The following is a 15,004-nucleotide window of genomic DNA, read 5'->3' on the forward strand; positions in this document are numbered from 1 at the left end:
AGACATGCATGTGTACTTCCGATTGATATTCAAACACAATTATTACATCTTTGTTTATCGATTAAACGCCTAACTTTAATTAATAACGCGTAACTTAGTTTCTTTGTTTATTAACAATATGGAAGCTAGCCTAAGCGCTTTTCATGACGTCATGCGCACGTGCCCTTTCCCATAAAAAATATTTAAACGCAAAATACTCGAAAACTTGATTTTTCCCAGGTATAACGCCTACGCCAACAGGTAGATCGCATTCTGGTCCATATACATGTCAAATTTCAGCAAACGTGTTCGGCCAGTTTTCAAGACTCCCAAATCGCGACTATATGCCTCAACTTAACGAAACTTAGCCCCCTTTATCATTCGTTCGAATGAACGTCATCAATGATGACGTCCAATACATCACTCATTCCATACTAGACTTGCGACACCTTAAGGGTTTCGCGGGATGGAATGAGTGGAGAGATGAAATCAAATTGAAAATCGATTATTTCTAAAAAAAATGGTACGAAAAAATATGCGGGTAGGAAAAAAAAACAAATTTGGGTACGAAAACAAATTTGAGTACGATAAAATGGGTACAAACAAAATAAGGGAACGAAAAAACTATTTTGGTACGAAAAAAATGGGTACAAATAAAAAATAAGGTACGCAAAAATTTGTGTACGAAAAAAAAATGAGTACGAACAAATGGGTACGAAGAAATTTGGGTACGAACAAATTTGTGTACGAAAAAATTGGGTACAAAAAAATGTGGGTACGAAAAAAAAATTGGTTATGAAAAAAAATTAGGGTACGAAAAACTATTTGGGTACGAAAAAAAGGTTCAAATAAAAATTTGGGTACAAAAAAAATTGGGAACAAAACGAATTTGGGTACGAAAAAAATTTGAGTACGAACAAATGGGTTCAAAGAAATTTGGGTTCGAACAAATTTGTGTAAAAAAAAAATTGGGTACGAAAAAAAATTTGGTTATGAAAACCTATAGGGAACGAAAAAATTAGGGTACAAAAAACTATTTGGGTACGAAAAAAAAGGGTACATATATAAATTTGGGTACAAAAAAAATTGGGTACGAAACAAATTTGTGCACCGACGGACAGACGAAGCGGCGACTATATGCTCCCCCTAAAAAATTTGGGGGGGAGCATAATAAACAAGTTATGGCAATTTAAAGGTGGTACGCAAACTTAATAATAGATTTATCAATTATATGCTTATTGTAAGTGAAAACAAGGGACAAAATTGTCACAAAACCAGGTTTTCATTGTGAAAAAAAAATCTGATAAAGGGAGAAAACTCAAACTGAACTTTTGAAATGACCAAAAAAAATTAACCCCCTTTGAAAGTTTTTTTTCTTTTTAAATCTATTTTTAGTCGTGGCGGCCTTGACATTGGAGATATTGACGTGATTCTTTCGTGGGACACACCGTCCCATGATGGTGAACAAATGTGCCAAATGATTTTAAAATCTCACAATGAATGACATAGTTATGGCCAGGACAAGCTCATTTATGGCCATTTTTGAACTTTGAACTCAAAGTGTGACCTTGACCTTGGAGATATCGACGTAATTATTTCGCGCGACACACCCTCCAATGATGGTGAACAAATGTGCCAAATGATTTTAAAATCTGACGATGAACGACATAGTTATGGCTCGGACAAGCTCATTTATGGCCATTTTTGACCTTTGAACTCAAAGTGTGACCTTGACCTTGGAGATATCGACGTAATTATTTCGCGCGACACACCGTCCAATGATGGTGAACAAATGTGCCAAATGATTTTAAAATCTGACAATGAACGACATAGTTATGGCCCGGACATGCTTATTCCGCCAGCCCGCCAGCCAGCCCGCCCGCATTCGCCAATCTAATAACCAGTTTTTTCCTTCGGAAAACCTGGTTAAAAAGGCCATAATTGTTACAAAATGCTTGATACAGTTATCTGCTCTTGTTTATACATTGGGGTCATGTTGGTTAATAAGCAAAATACATGGTGTATGAACGCAATATGTCAAGGGACATAAAAAATATTTGAGGTCATATGCAAACTTTAACATAGATTTATCAATAATATGCATATTATTCTAAGTGAAAAAGGGCCTAATTCTGTTAAAATGCTTGATACAGTAAATGAGTTGTCTGCTCTTGTTTATAGATTGGGTTTATGTCGGTAATGAAGTATGCAAAATATAAAAGCAATATGTCAATGGACATAGGAAATATATTTGAGGTGGTACGCAAACATTCCAATGCGCAAGCCGACGCCGGGTTGAGTAGGATAGCTCGACTATATATATTTCATATATAACAGTCAAGCTAAAATGTAAATATACCATAAACAACAGGCTAACCTCAATCACAACTTTAATGCAATGCTTATAACAATAGAGATACAATGATATGCCAGGGATTGAAACTAACTGTTTACTATTGTGGGCAACCATCTTTAGTATTTTGGTTGCCCAGATAAAGAATAACGAGCCCAGAAATATGAACATGTGAATATTATACATTCTTTTAATAAAATAATAGATAATTAAAAACATTTGCTGACAACACATGTTCAATGCATGATGTTTTATTATGAGCCTGAATTGAATCATGTCCTATTCCTAAATAATGAATGTTATTTAACTAGTATTGATCCATGGTGATAAATTGTTTTTCAATTTTTATTGCAGTGAATTGTTTTAAGCTTTAAAAAAAAGAAGTTTACCAACTTTTGAAATTGAGTTGCCCAGGCCAAAATCTACTTGCCCCGGGTTCACGGTAAACCAATTATTTCCATCCCTGTATGCTCTTCATTTTCTGTTCTTCCATCGCATTCTCAAAATTAAACTTAAAGCCGATATTTTTTAATAACATTAGTATGAATTACTAACCATTATCACCCAAAAAACAATTTTACAAAGCTGTAATCCCGTCGTAGAGATTTAGTTTACTATTATCAGTGTTCTCTTTAAATACCGGCTGCTAGCGATCTTGCCGGTTACATTAACTCTTGATGCCGGCTACTTTTCCCAAATATATCAAGTAAATGTCACAAATGCTTTGGTTTTACTGCATAGTTGCTGGCCATATAACTGGCTACTCAAATTTTTCTGGAAAACACTGAACTATGCATGACAAACACAAAAAAATTAAATACATCTTAGATTCATTGTAAAAAATAAATTGACACTTCCAGCTTGTCGTCACTAAAATCCAAAGATTCAAATAATTTTCCACGAGATATGTCAACAATTGCGTAATCAAATGAATGAAAAATAAAAGTAAAGAAAGCCGGATTTTACATAAATTTCAGGTTGAAACACAACAAGGTAAAGGTAGTCGGTGAGATATAATAATAATACAGTTAGTAAGGCTCGTACCCTGGGAACGGTAAATATACTAAAACATACCCGGGAATTTAAACACTAAATCGGTTGTTGTCGGCTATTTTGTAAAAATTAATTATGTTTACATTTATGTCAATTTTCTGTTAAATGGCATTTATACAATGTATTATCAAAACTCATTTTTACAATCATTAATGTGATTCAATTTAAAATCTTAAATTGTTTAAAGTCGCATCATTGTATGACGTTGTCAAGTATATTTTCCGCGATGTCGCACGTTCACTTTTTACCATCATAGATTTTGTTAAAGAAACATTTTTTGGTTTGCGAGGTCCGTTAAATGGGGATCACCATATTTGGTATTTATATTATGTTTTAACAAATAATTCATGCTGTGTAATAAATATTGTATAAGATATTTCGATATTTATTGAAAATGTTTCAAATTGTTATTTATGAAACCTTTTATTCTAATGAGTGTATGCTATCATATTATACTTCGAATAGCAGATCTGTTGTACTATAATCGTATTATTCATTCTTTATTGTTAATTTCATTTATTGTAGAGAATCGTCAATGTTACATCTAGTCGCCAATCCTTGTCGTTAGTGTTAGTTTTCAATGCTTGTTATCATTGCCGTCAATGTTAGTCGTCAATCCTTATCGTCATTATACATGAAGGAAATAAAAGCAGAAACAGAGACGTATTCTTGATTACTTGATTATTCCTACGGCGTCCTCTCAACACTCATACTAAAAAGCATGTTGATGCAGATTTTTTTTAAAGAGAAGTTTCTTTAAGGTAAACAATATTGTTTTACTTTAATCGCTAGCATGTTTAACGACATCGGATTTTTGGCAGATATACAACTCGGATACAATCTAATATTTGCGGGTATGTTTAAGTTTCTTTACTGTACCCGGGCTACATGTTAGTAAAGTTAAGAGTACCCGGGGTACATGTACCGGTAAGTAGTACCCGAGCTGAGAATGTCAATTGAAGGTGTTAGAGATGCATTGAACCATAAGATTAAAAAGGGTAATTAACCACGGGCTTATTAAAATTAAAACGATGACATTACATTGTACCAGCTGTTTATTGTTGTATACTGTAAGCTTGAAATATTTTAAATAATGTAAACAACTTACCTTGTATAAAGTTGGCACATTGTTGTCAGGTGTAGAAACTATTATACTTATTTCTGTTAAGTTGCACTGGCTGAACCAAAAGAATTATGTAGTCGTTTCTAAATAATCACGAAACAATCTACTAATGCATATATGCTTGCCAGTTGCTGAGTTTGTGCATTTCCATTCATTATACTATCGGCCTTGGCAAACAGCGTAGACTCAGATTAGACGCCGCATGATGTCTGCTATTTGGTACGCAGAAGATTTGCATATCCACGGGTGTTTTATGTCAAATGTTATGGTTTTTCAATAGATCGTATACTTATCTACAAAACAGCGAATTAGCGTTCACTTGACATCATTTTTAATTATGTTATTTTGTGAATACTTTCTCGCGATCTTTTCGCCTTTGGTCGACGCCGTCTGCTATTTCAAACGATGAAGATTTCCATATCCACTGGCGTTTTTTTATGTCAAATGTTAGTGTTTTCCAATGGATCGTATACTTATCTACAAAACAGATAAGTAGCGTTCACTTTACATCGTTTGAGATGATGTTTTTTGTAAATACTTTCTAAGCGTTCATTCTGACGAAGTCGACCATTTTGACGGGTGTGAAGAAATACCGAATTTCCCGTAATTACCAAAATCCCCAGAAATCCACGAGATCCCACGAAATCCCCATTAATATTGATTGTGTATTGAAAAACTGCGTATTTTAATATAGATCGTTGCGAAATACACTGAAATCACTAATGAAACATTGTTTTATCAAAGTTTGATTTCGGGGATTTCGGTAGGACTTCGGTATATCCACATACCGCATTTTGTAATTCCGGTTATGTAAAACTTGCGAAACTTTTTCGTGATTTAATCAAAAACTATATTTTTCCCAGGTATAACGCCTACGCCAACAGGTAGATCGCATTCTTGTCCATATACATGTCAAATTTCAGCAAACGTGCTAGGCCAGTTTTCAAGAAACCCAAATCGCGACGATTCTCGCCAGCTTAACGAAAGTTAGCCCCCTTTATCATTCGTTCGATTGAACGTCATCAATGATGACGTCCAATACATCACTCATTCCATACTAGAGTTGCGACACCTTAAGGGTTTCGCGGGATGGAATGAGTGGGGAGATCAAATCAAATTGAAAGCCGATTATTTCGACAAAAATTTGGGTACGAAACAATTTAGGTACAAAAAAATTTTTGGGTACGAACAAATTTGGGTACGAAAAACATTTTGGTACGAACAAAATGGGTTCGAAAAAAAAATTGGGTACGAACAAATTTGGGTACGAAAAACATTTCGGTACGAAAAAAATGGGTACGAAAAAAATTTGGGTACGAAAAAAATTGGTTACGAAAAAAATTTGGGTACGAAAAAAAAATTTGGTTACAAAAACAAATTAGAGTACGAAAAAATATAGGGAACAAAAAAAATGAAGGTACGAAAACTATTTTGGTACGAAAACATTTAACATTTGTAAAGACATAAAACAAACTAATAAGATTTTATTTCATGTTTGGGTGGTGTCCATTGTGGTATGTCAGGTTAGTGTTGTTTTGTCAAAGCATGAATCAAATTTGATGATAAACAAGAAACAATCGGTGACGGGTGATGCTCCCCAAAGGTTTTTTGGTTACAATATTGCACTATATATTCAAATAAAAGGAAACTTCTTGAGGGGCATAACTTTGGACAAAATAATACAATGGATGGTTAAGTAACTTAAAAATTTCAAAGGGCCATAACTCTCTAAATAAATCATCTAACCCGAACCCACTTATAACATGCGCATCTCCTAGAGGTAGTTAAGCTTCCCATAAAGCTTCATTGTATTCCAGTCAGTAGTTGGGGAGAAATAGCCCGAACAAGAATTGCACTACATAAATATGTACAGTTTATAGAAAATTTTAAAGGGCCATTACTCTGTGAAAAATCAACCGACCATTACCAGCTGATAATATGCACATCTCCTGTTGGTAGTGAAGCTTCCCATGAAGTTTCAGTGAATTCCCATAATAAGTTGCTGAGAAATAGCTCGGACAAGAATTGCACTATATGTTCAATGGAAAATTTCAAAGGGCCATAACCCTATGAAAAATCATCCGACGAGAACCGGCTGATAATATGCACATGTCCTCTTGGTAGTGAAGTTTCCCATAAATTTCATTGAATGCCGGTCATTGGTTGCTGAGAAATAGCCCGGACAAGAATTGCACTTTATGTACAGTTAATGGAAAATTTCAAAGGGCCATACATTGTAACTCTGTGAAAAATCATCCGACCAGAACCGGCTGATAACATGCATGTCTCCTCTTGGTAGTGAAGCTTCCCATTAAGTTTAATTGAATTCCAGTCATTAGTTGCTGAGAAACAGCCCGGACAAAAATTGTGCACGGAAGGACAGACGAAGCGGCGACTATATGCTCCCCCTAAAAAATTTGGTGGGGGGAAGCATCATAAACAAGTTATGGCAATTTAAAGGTGGTACGCAAACTTTAAAATAGATTTATCAATTATATGCTTATTCTAAGTGAAAAAAAGGCCATAATTGTTACAAAATGCTTGATACAGTTATCTGCTCTTGTTTATACATTGGGGTCATGTTGGTTAATAAGCAAAATACATGGTGTATGAACGCAATATGTCAAGGGACATAAAAAATATTTGAGGTCATATGCAAACTTTAACATAGATTTATCAATAATATGCATATTCTAAGTGAAAAAGGGCCTAATTCTGTTAAAATGCTTGATACAGTTAATGAGTTGTCTGCTCTTGTTTATAGATTGGGGTTATGTCGGTTATGAAGTATGCAAAATATAAAAGCAATATGTCAATGGACATAGGAAATATATTTGAGGCAATGAGGTGGTACGCAAACATTCCAACGCGCACGCCGACGCCGGGTTGAGTAGGATAGCTCGACTATATATATTTCATATATAACAGTCAAGCTAAAATGTAAATATACTATAAACAACAAGCTAACCTCAATCACAACTTTAATGCAATGCTTATAACAATAGAGATACAATGATATGCCAGGGATTGAAACTAACTGTTTACTATTGTGGGCAACCATCTTTAGTATTTTGGTTGCCCAGATAAAGAATAACGAGCCCAGAAATATGAACGTGTGAATATTATACATTCTTTTAATAAAATAATAGATAATTAAATACATTTGCTGACAACACATGTTCAATGCATGATGTTTTATTATGAGCCTGAATTGAATCATGTCCTATTCCTAAATAATGAATGTTATTTAACTAGTATTGATCCATGGTGATCAATTGTTTTTCAATTTTTATTGCAGTGAATTGTTTTAAGCTTTAAAAAAAAGAAGTTTACCAACTTTTGAAATTGAGTTGCCCAGGCCAAAATATACTTGCCCCGGGCTCACAGTAAATCACTTATTTCCATTCCTGTATGCTCTTCATTTTCTGTTCTTCCATCCCATTCTCAAAATTAAATTTAAAGCACAATATTTTTTAATAACATTAGTATGAATTACTAACCATTATCACCCAAAAAACAATTTTACAAAGCTGTAATCCCGTCGTAGAGATTTAGTTTACTATTATCAGTGTTCTCTTTAAATACCGGCAGCTAGCGATTTTGCCGGTTACATTAACTCTTGATGCCGGCTACTTTTCCCAAATATATCAAGTTAATGTCATAAATGCTTTGGTTTTACTGCATAGTTGCCGGCCATATAACTGGCTACTCAAATTTTTCTGGAAAACACTGAACTATGCATGACAAACACACAAAAATTAAATACATCTAAGATTCATTTTTAAAATAAATTCACACTTCCAGCTTGTCGTCACTAAAATTCAAAGATTCAAATATTTTTCCACGAGATACGTCAACTATTGCGTAATCAAATGAATGAAAAATAAAAGTAAAGAAAGCCGGATTTTACATAAATTTCAGGTTGAAACACAACAAGGTAAAGGTAGTCGGTGAGATATAATAATAATACAGTTAGTAAGGCTCGTACCCTGGGTACGGTAAATATACTAAAACGTACCCGGGAATTTAAACACTAAATCGGTTGTTGTCGGCTATTTTGTAAAAATTAATTATGTTTACATTTATGTCAATTTTCTGTTAAATGGCATTTAAACAATGTATTTTCAAAACTCATTTTTAAAATCATCAATGTGATTCAATTTAAAATCTTAAATTGTTTAAAGTCTTGTCATTGTATGACGTTGTCAAGTATATTTTCCGCGACGTCGCACGTTCACTTTTTACCGTCATAGATTTTTTTAAAGAAACATTTTTTGGTTTGCGAGGTCCGTTAAATGGGGAACACCATATTTGGTATTTATATTATGTTTTAACAATTAATTCATGCTGTGTAATAAATATTGTATAAGATATTTCGATATTTATTGAAAATGTTTCAAATTGTTATTTATGAAACCTTTTATTCTTATGAGTGTATGCTATCATATTATACTTCGAATAGCAGATCTGTTGTACTATAATCTTATTATTCATTCTTTATTGTTAATTTCATTTATTGTAGAGAATCGTCAATGTTACATCTAGTCGCCAATGCTTGTCGTTAGTGTTAGTTTTCAATGCTTGTTATCATTGTTGTCAATGTTAGTCGTCAATCCTTATCGTCATTATACATGAAGGAAATAAAAGCAGAAACAGAGACGTATTCTTGATTACTTGATTATTCCTACGGCGTCCTCTCAACACTCATACTAAAAAGCATGTTGATGCAGATTTTTTAAAAGAGAAGTTTGTTTAAGGTAAACAATATTGTTTTACGTTAATTGGTAGCATGTTTAACGATATCGGGTTTTGGGCGGATATACAACTCGGATACAATCTAATATTTGCGGGTATGTTTAAGTTTATTTACCGTACCAGGGGTACATGTAAGTAAAGTTAAGAGTACCCGGGGTACATGTACTTGTAAGTAGTACCCGAGCCAAGAATGACCAATCGAGCCTTAGTAAGTGAGTGATGGTGTATGGGATAACATGCACTGAGGGTGTATATTTTTCATGAACAAGTCAATTGAAGGTGTTAGAGATGCATTGATCCATAAGATAAAAAAGGGTAATTAACCACGGGCTTATTAAAATTAAAACGATGACATTACATTGTACCAGCTGTTTATTGTTGTATACTGTAAGCTTGCAATATAAATAATGTAAACAACTTACCTTGTATAAGTTGGCACATTGTTGTCAGGTGTAGAAACTATTATACTTATTTCTGTTAAGTTGCACTGGCTGAACCAAAAGAATTATGCAGTTGTTTCTTAATAATCACGAAACAACCTACTAATGCATATAATCTTGCCAGTTACTGAGTTTGTGCATTTCCATTCATTATATTATCGGCCTTGGCAAACAGCGTAAAATCAGATGAGACGCCGTGTGATGTCTGCTATTTCCATATCCACGGGTGTTTTTATGTCAAATGTTACGGTTTTTCAATAGATCGTATACTTATCTACAAAACAGCGAATTAGCGTTCACTTTACATCATTTTTAATTATGTTATTTTGTTAATACTTTCTCGCGTTTTTTTCGAACCTGTATTGGCAGCAATCGGTCGACGCCGTCTGCTATTTCGACCGCTGAAGATTTCCATATCCACTGGCGGTTTTTTATGTCAAATGTTAGTGTTTTCCAATGGATCGTATACTTATCTACAAAACAGATAAGTAGCGTTCACTTTACATCGTTTGAGATGATTTTTTTTGTAAATACTTTCTAAGCGTTCATTCTGACGAAGTCGACCATTTTGACGGGTGTGAAGAAATACCGAATTTCCCGTAATTACCAAAATCCGCAGAAAACCACGAGATCCGACGAAATCCCCATTAATATTGATTGTGTATTGAAAAACTGCGTATTCTAATATAGATCGTTGCGAAATACACTGAAATCACTAATGAAACATTGTTTTATCAAAGTTTGATTTCGGGGATTTCGGTAGGACTTCGGTATATCCACATACCGCTTTTTGTAAATCCGGTTTTGTCAAACTTGCGAAACTTTTTCGTGATTTAATCAAAAAACTAGATTTTTCCCAGGTATAACGCCTACGCCAACAGGTAGATCGCATTCTTCTCCATATACATGCAAAATTTCAGCAAAAGTAACTGACCAGTTTTCAAGGCGCTCAAATCGCAGTGATTTGCACCAACTTAACGAAACTTAGCCCCCTTTATCATTCGTTCGAATGAACGTCATCAATGATGACGTCCAATACATCACTCATTCCATACATACATGGAAAATAAAAATGGCGACAAAGGTGGACTCAAGAGCCATCATAGTTTACCTTGCATGAACGCCAGGATGCTTCCAAAAGGCAATCGCATTATACATCAAAATTCGAAAATTAACCACCATTTCCATAATTGTTGAGCACAGTAACCCCACTTTCAGTAACTGGTATTTATGTAAAAGTCAGAGTACACAGATAAAAAAGGAAAACAAAATAAAAATACGCGTGTTTAGGTCTGCCTTTCATATAGGTGATGTGTTACTATAATTTGTAGAGTCATAATACAGTGTACGGGGACATAGAAAAAAAGACAATATTTTACAATACACGTGCGGACGTATTGATTTCATTTGCGCACAAATTGCATGTATGTGCGCACGTATTGATGTTTATGTGCGCATATTTAACGTTCTGCTTGCGCATGTTTTACCTTTTCATTTATCTATTTATCACATGCACACGTATTGCTTTCTCGTGCGCTCGTATTGCTTTTACTTGCGCACATATTGATTTTACGTGCGCATCTTTAAATTAGAAAATGCCTTCGCATTTATACACATTCATACACAGCTCCGTGCGCAAGTATTCACTTAAGTCCAAATAATTAGACAGAATATACCGCATACGTCTAAACGGTTAACGTTGTTTTCCTATAGCAAACTGATATATAGCAAACGTATATATCACTTTTCTTGTTAAATTATTGCTGATGCTTAAAATAATGATTAGTAAGAACTGAGAACGAGTATCTCTTAAATGTGTGAGAATTGTGCAATAACACCACTTTTGAAGATTTGGAAATATTTCAAAATAAAAAAAGCTAATGTCCCCTCAATGCCGCCTTGAAAGGGTTTAAACCTTACAATTATACAATATGAATCCATATCGTGCAATATTTTTATCACCTTCAATACTTCACACAGATAAGATACACTTATTTTTCATGGACAAATATAGCTGGAGTCATTTAATCGGTAATCAACTCAGTCTAAAAAAGTTATTTTCGAAATCGGTGAGCCTTTAATCATAATAGGCGAATTATTTCATGTCTTATTTCAGATGTCATCGCCAAACGGAGACGACCTAAAGAGTGCGGTGTTGCTTCATCGTTCGCATACTCTTTAAAGCGTCACATGCAGCTTCTAAGTGGATCCACCTACATGTGCAATTTTCCAAGGCGTGGAAACCATTTAATTGTAAAAATTCACGGCAGCGTCACACCCTTTCCCACATCGATAGTCAAACAGTTTGTAGTCAGTGTGGGAAGTTGTTCACTACGACGTATTGTTCAAACAAGAATGATTATGAGCTTCATCTAGGCAATTCAACGAAGTATTCGTGTAAACTGTGTGCGAAGCCATGTCAGTCAAGATACGCTCGTTAACACCATTTAAGTACACATTCTGATGAAAACATATACACCTGTGAAATATGTTCGAAGTCGTACAAAACCAATTGATTCTTGGAATGAACAAGCAGCCTTACGGACCATGAAGAAAGAAAGGTTACATGTGCAACATGTACCAAAACGTTTAAGACAGGAAGGCTGTTGAAACAGCATATGAATAAGCACGATGCTCCGAACATGTCTTGCCACGTCTATGAAAAAATGTTTAAATGGATGATTATGGAACAGCTAATGTGTTGTATATTATACATATATAGTCATGCATTCATGTTAAACACAAAGCCGCAAAACGGGTTAAACAACTTTTACTGCGCCAAACAAGTATTAGTTACTTTAAATATCGTACTGATCAATATTCTGACATCTTGGACATCATGACACTGATATTGTAATGTATAACAAATACATGTCCTAACTCGTTTTAGCATGATACGCATTTTCCAATTTAAGAAAAAAATATAAATTGGTATGCTTCAGGTCCACATCCGGGATTGCTCATGATTTTTAACCAGTTAAATACCCAATCTGATCCGCGCAAAACAATAATGAACAATGTTGCCATTTGTATGCAATAAGTATAGTTGTACTGTTATGAAACCAATTCTTTGCACTCGTGTTAAAACCCTGTGCATTTAGTCAACTAACAAATAAAATATTGAACATTAATACTTATTACATGACATTTGACAGTACCATAAAATACATATATCACTACAAGATAATGATCACTTCTTTGCACTCGTGTTTAAACCCTGGGCATTTAGTCAACTATCAAAAAGAAATTAAGAATTAATACTTATTACATGACATTTGACAGTACCATAAAATACATATATCACTACGAGACAATGATTTATAAATTTTGTACGGTTAAAAAGAATATTAACAATTCAGTAAAGGATAAAGGGTTAAAATCATAAAATTTCATAATTTCATGTTTGAATACTGCTAACACGAAATGATCTCTGTTGCATAACTTATCATTTGCTTACATTGTATCATTAATTTATAATAAAAAAAACCAAAATCATCAATATGAATCCCATTTAAATGTCAAAGTCACTTTAAATCATGTATTATAAAAAAGGCCGTGTTCGTTTTCTATCTTGAGTTCGTTTAAATCATTTGATGTAACGCCAAGTCTTAAAGAATGTAGTAGTTTTGCTTCATTAACGTTGTATAGTGTTCCCGAATGAACTGAGCGCCTTTCGGAACTCCACCGAGGTTGCTGATCGTTCCCTAGTTTCTTGTGTGCGGAGTCCTTACGTCAAACTCATGGTTTCTGAAACATTATTGTTTGTACCATATAGAGAAATCCAAAACCCACAATTAAATTTAAATACTGATTTATAATTCTCGCGAAGGGAGGAATATAGTTTTGACACCGTGTGTCCACAATTGTTTGTCTGGTCCATATCTTTGTTTCTTTTGAATAAATACCAGTTACTGAAAGTGGGGTTACTGTGCTAAACAGTAATGGAAATGGGGGTTAATTTTCGAATGTTGATGCATATATTGCGATTGCCTGTTAGAAGCATCCTGGTTCGCATGCAAGTTAAACTGTGATGGTTCTTGAGTCCACCGTTCCATGAAAACTGCTGAGAAAACCTTATATACAGTCTAAAAATGCACATACAGTGAACCGTGTCAATCGTTAACAATGCTGCACTTGCGTATTAAGTCTTCAATAACTTTTTAATATTGCTAATGCATCAACAGGATTTATACCGAGGTTAACTGGATATAAGTAGATCATCCTACGCGTAAGTATAATGCTGAATAAGTATGGTAAATGTACAAACCTTTCACAAATCCCGACGAAAACATTAAAACATCATTCGTTAACTGCCATTTTGAACAACAGTTACTATTTTTCTCACTTACGCCACGCAAGTTACTTGCGTACGATCCACCCCCTGTAGTATGTGACGACTGCCAATCTGGAAAGAGACAGCATTAATATCATTTTACCAATTACGGATCTGCCTCATTTCAGAAGACATCAGCAGTTTTCTGGATTTGCATTTTCTTTTTTGAATTTATCTTTCATTTCTAAGGCGTCGTATTGGGTATAAAAGTATCACCAGCAGCTCTGTTAAATGCACATAAGAGAGACAATAGCAGACTTGTGAAAATGGAATGCTTACAATTGTCAACAATGATCTGTAATTGTATACATACTGTGCACTTTTTAGTCTTGAAAAGAGCTCCAACGTGACAATTGCTTTTTGATACGGGAAGTATTGGTTCAGTCAACACGAATTATACAAAGAACACATTGAGGGATATTTAAATTGCATTAGCTCTATAATGAATATTTATTTTTTGTATTGTTCCTGGCTTTCTTGATGTTTTTGTTTGTCTGCACAGAAAGTACTCCGAACGTTTCACTTCGGACTTATAATTCTGGAATATTTGTTTTAGACTCCAACTTGATATTGTACAAGCAAACCCGGCTGGCGTTCAAGACGATGGCGTTTTGTTTACTTTTATTTTTCATTTTCTCTTTTACAAAATGAGATCGTGAATGACATTTTATTGTCTTTTTTTATGTATCATAACCTATACGAATACAAACATTCATGACATTCCATGAAGGTAGATTTGTTTTTTTTCTCAAAACAAATTTGCAAAAATGCAAAAAGGCGTCGAAGAGAAACCATTTAAAGTCTATGATTATTTGCATGTGTGTTTGTACCTTTTAAGCATCTGCCCGATTTTATATTGTTCTTAGCGATACAAAGTTATGTTTTGATTATTGGTTAACCTCATAGCCATTTTATTCACTGGAATGTAAGAATAATAAGACACTGGATTGTGTGCCGTTTAGAAGAGG

The 15,004-nt window shown here is 34.2% G+C and overlaps 1 long non-coding RNA gene across 1 annotated transcript; it reads left to right on the forward strand.

Annotated features, from left to right (window-relative positions):
• The first annotated feature begins 703 nt into the window (after positions 1-703).
• LOC127868586 (uncharacterized) lies at positions 704-9,167 on the forward strand. Its single transcript, XR_008044186.1, has 2 exons — positions 704-3,674; positions 8,795-9,167. It is a non-coding gene; the product is annotated as an uncharacterized LOC127868586 (long non-coding RNA).
• Positions 9,168-15,004: the final 5,837 nt, after the last annotated feature.

The sequence above is a fragment of the Dreissena polymorpha genome, chromosome 2, assembly GCF_020536995.1.
Source record: "Dreissena polymorpha isolate Duluth1 chromosome 2, UMN_Dpol_1.0, whole genome shotgun sequence".
Lineage (NCBI taxonomy): Eukaryota > Metazoa > Mollusca > Bivalvia > Myida > Dreissenidae > Dreissena > Dreissena polymorpha.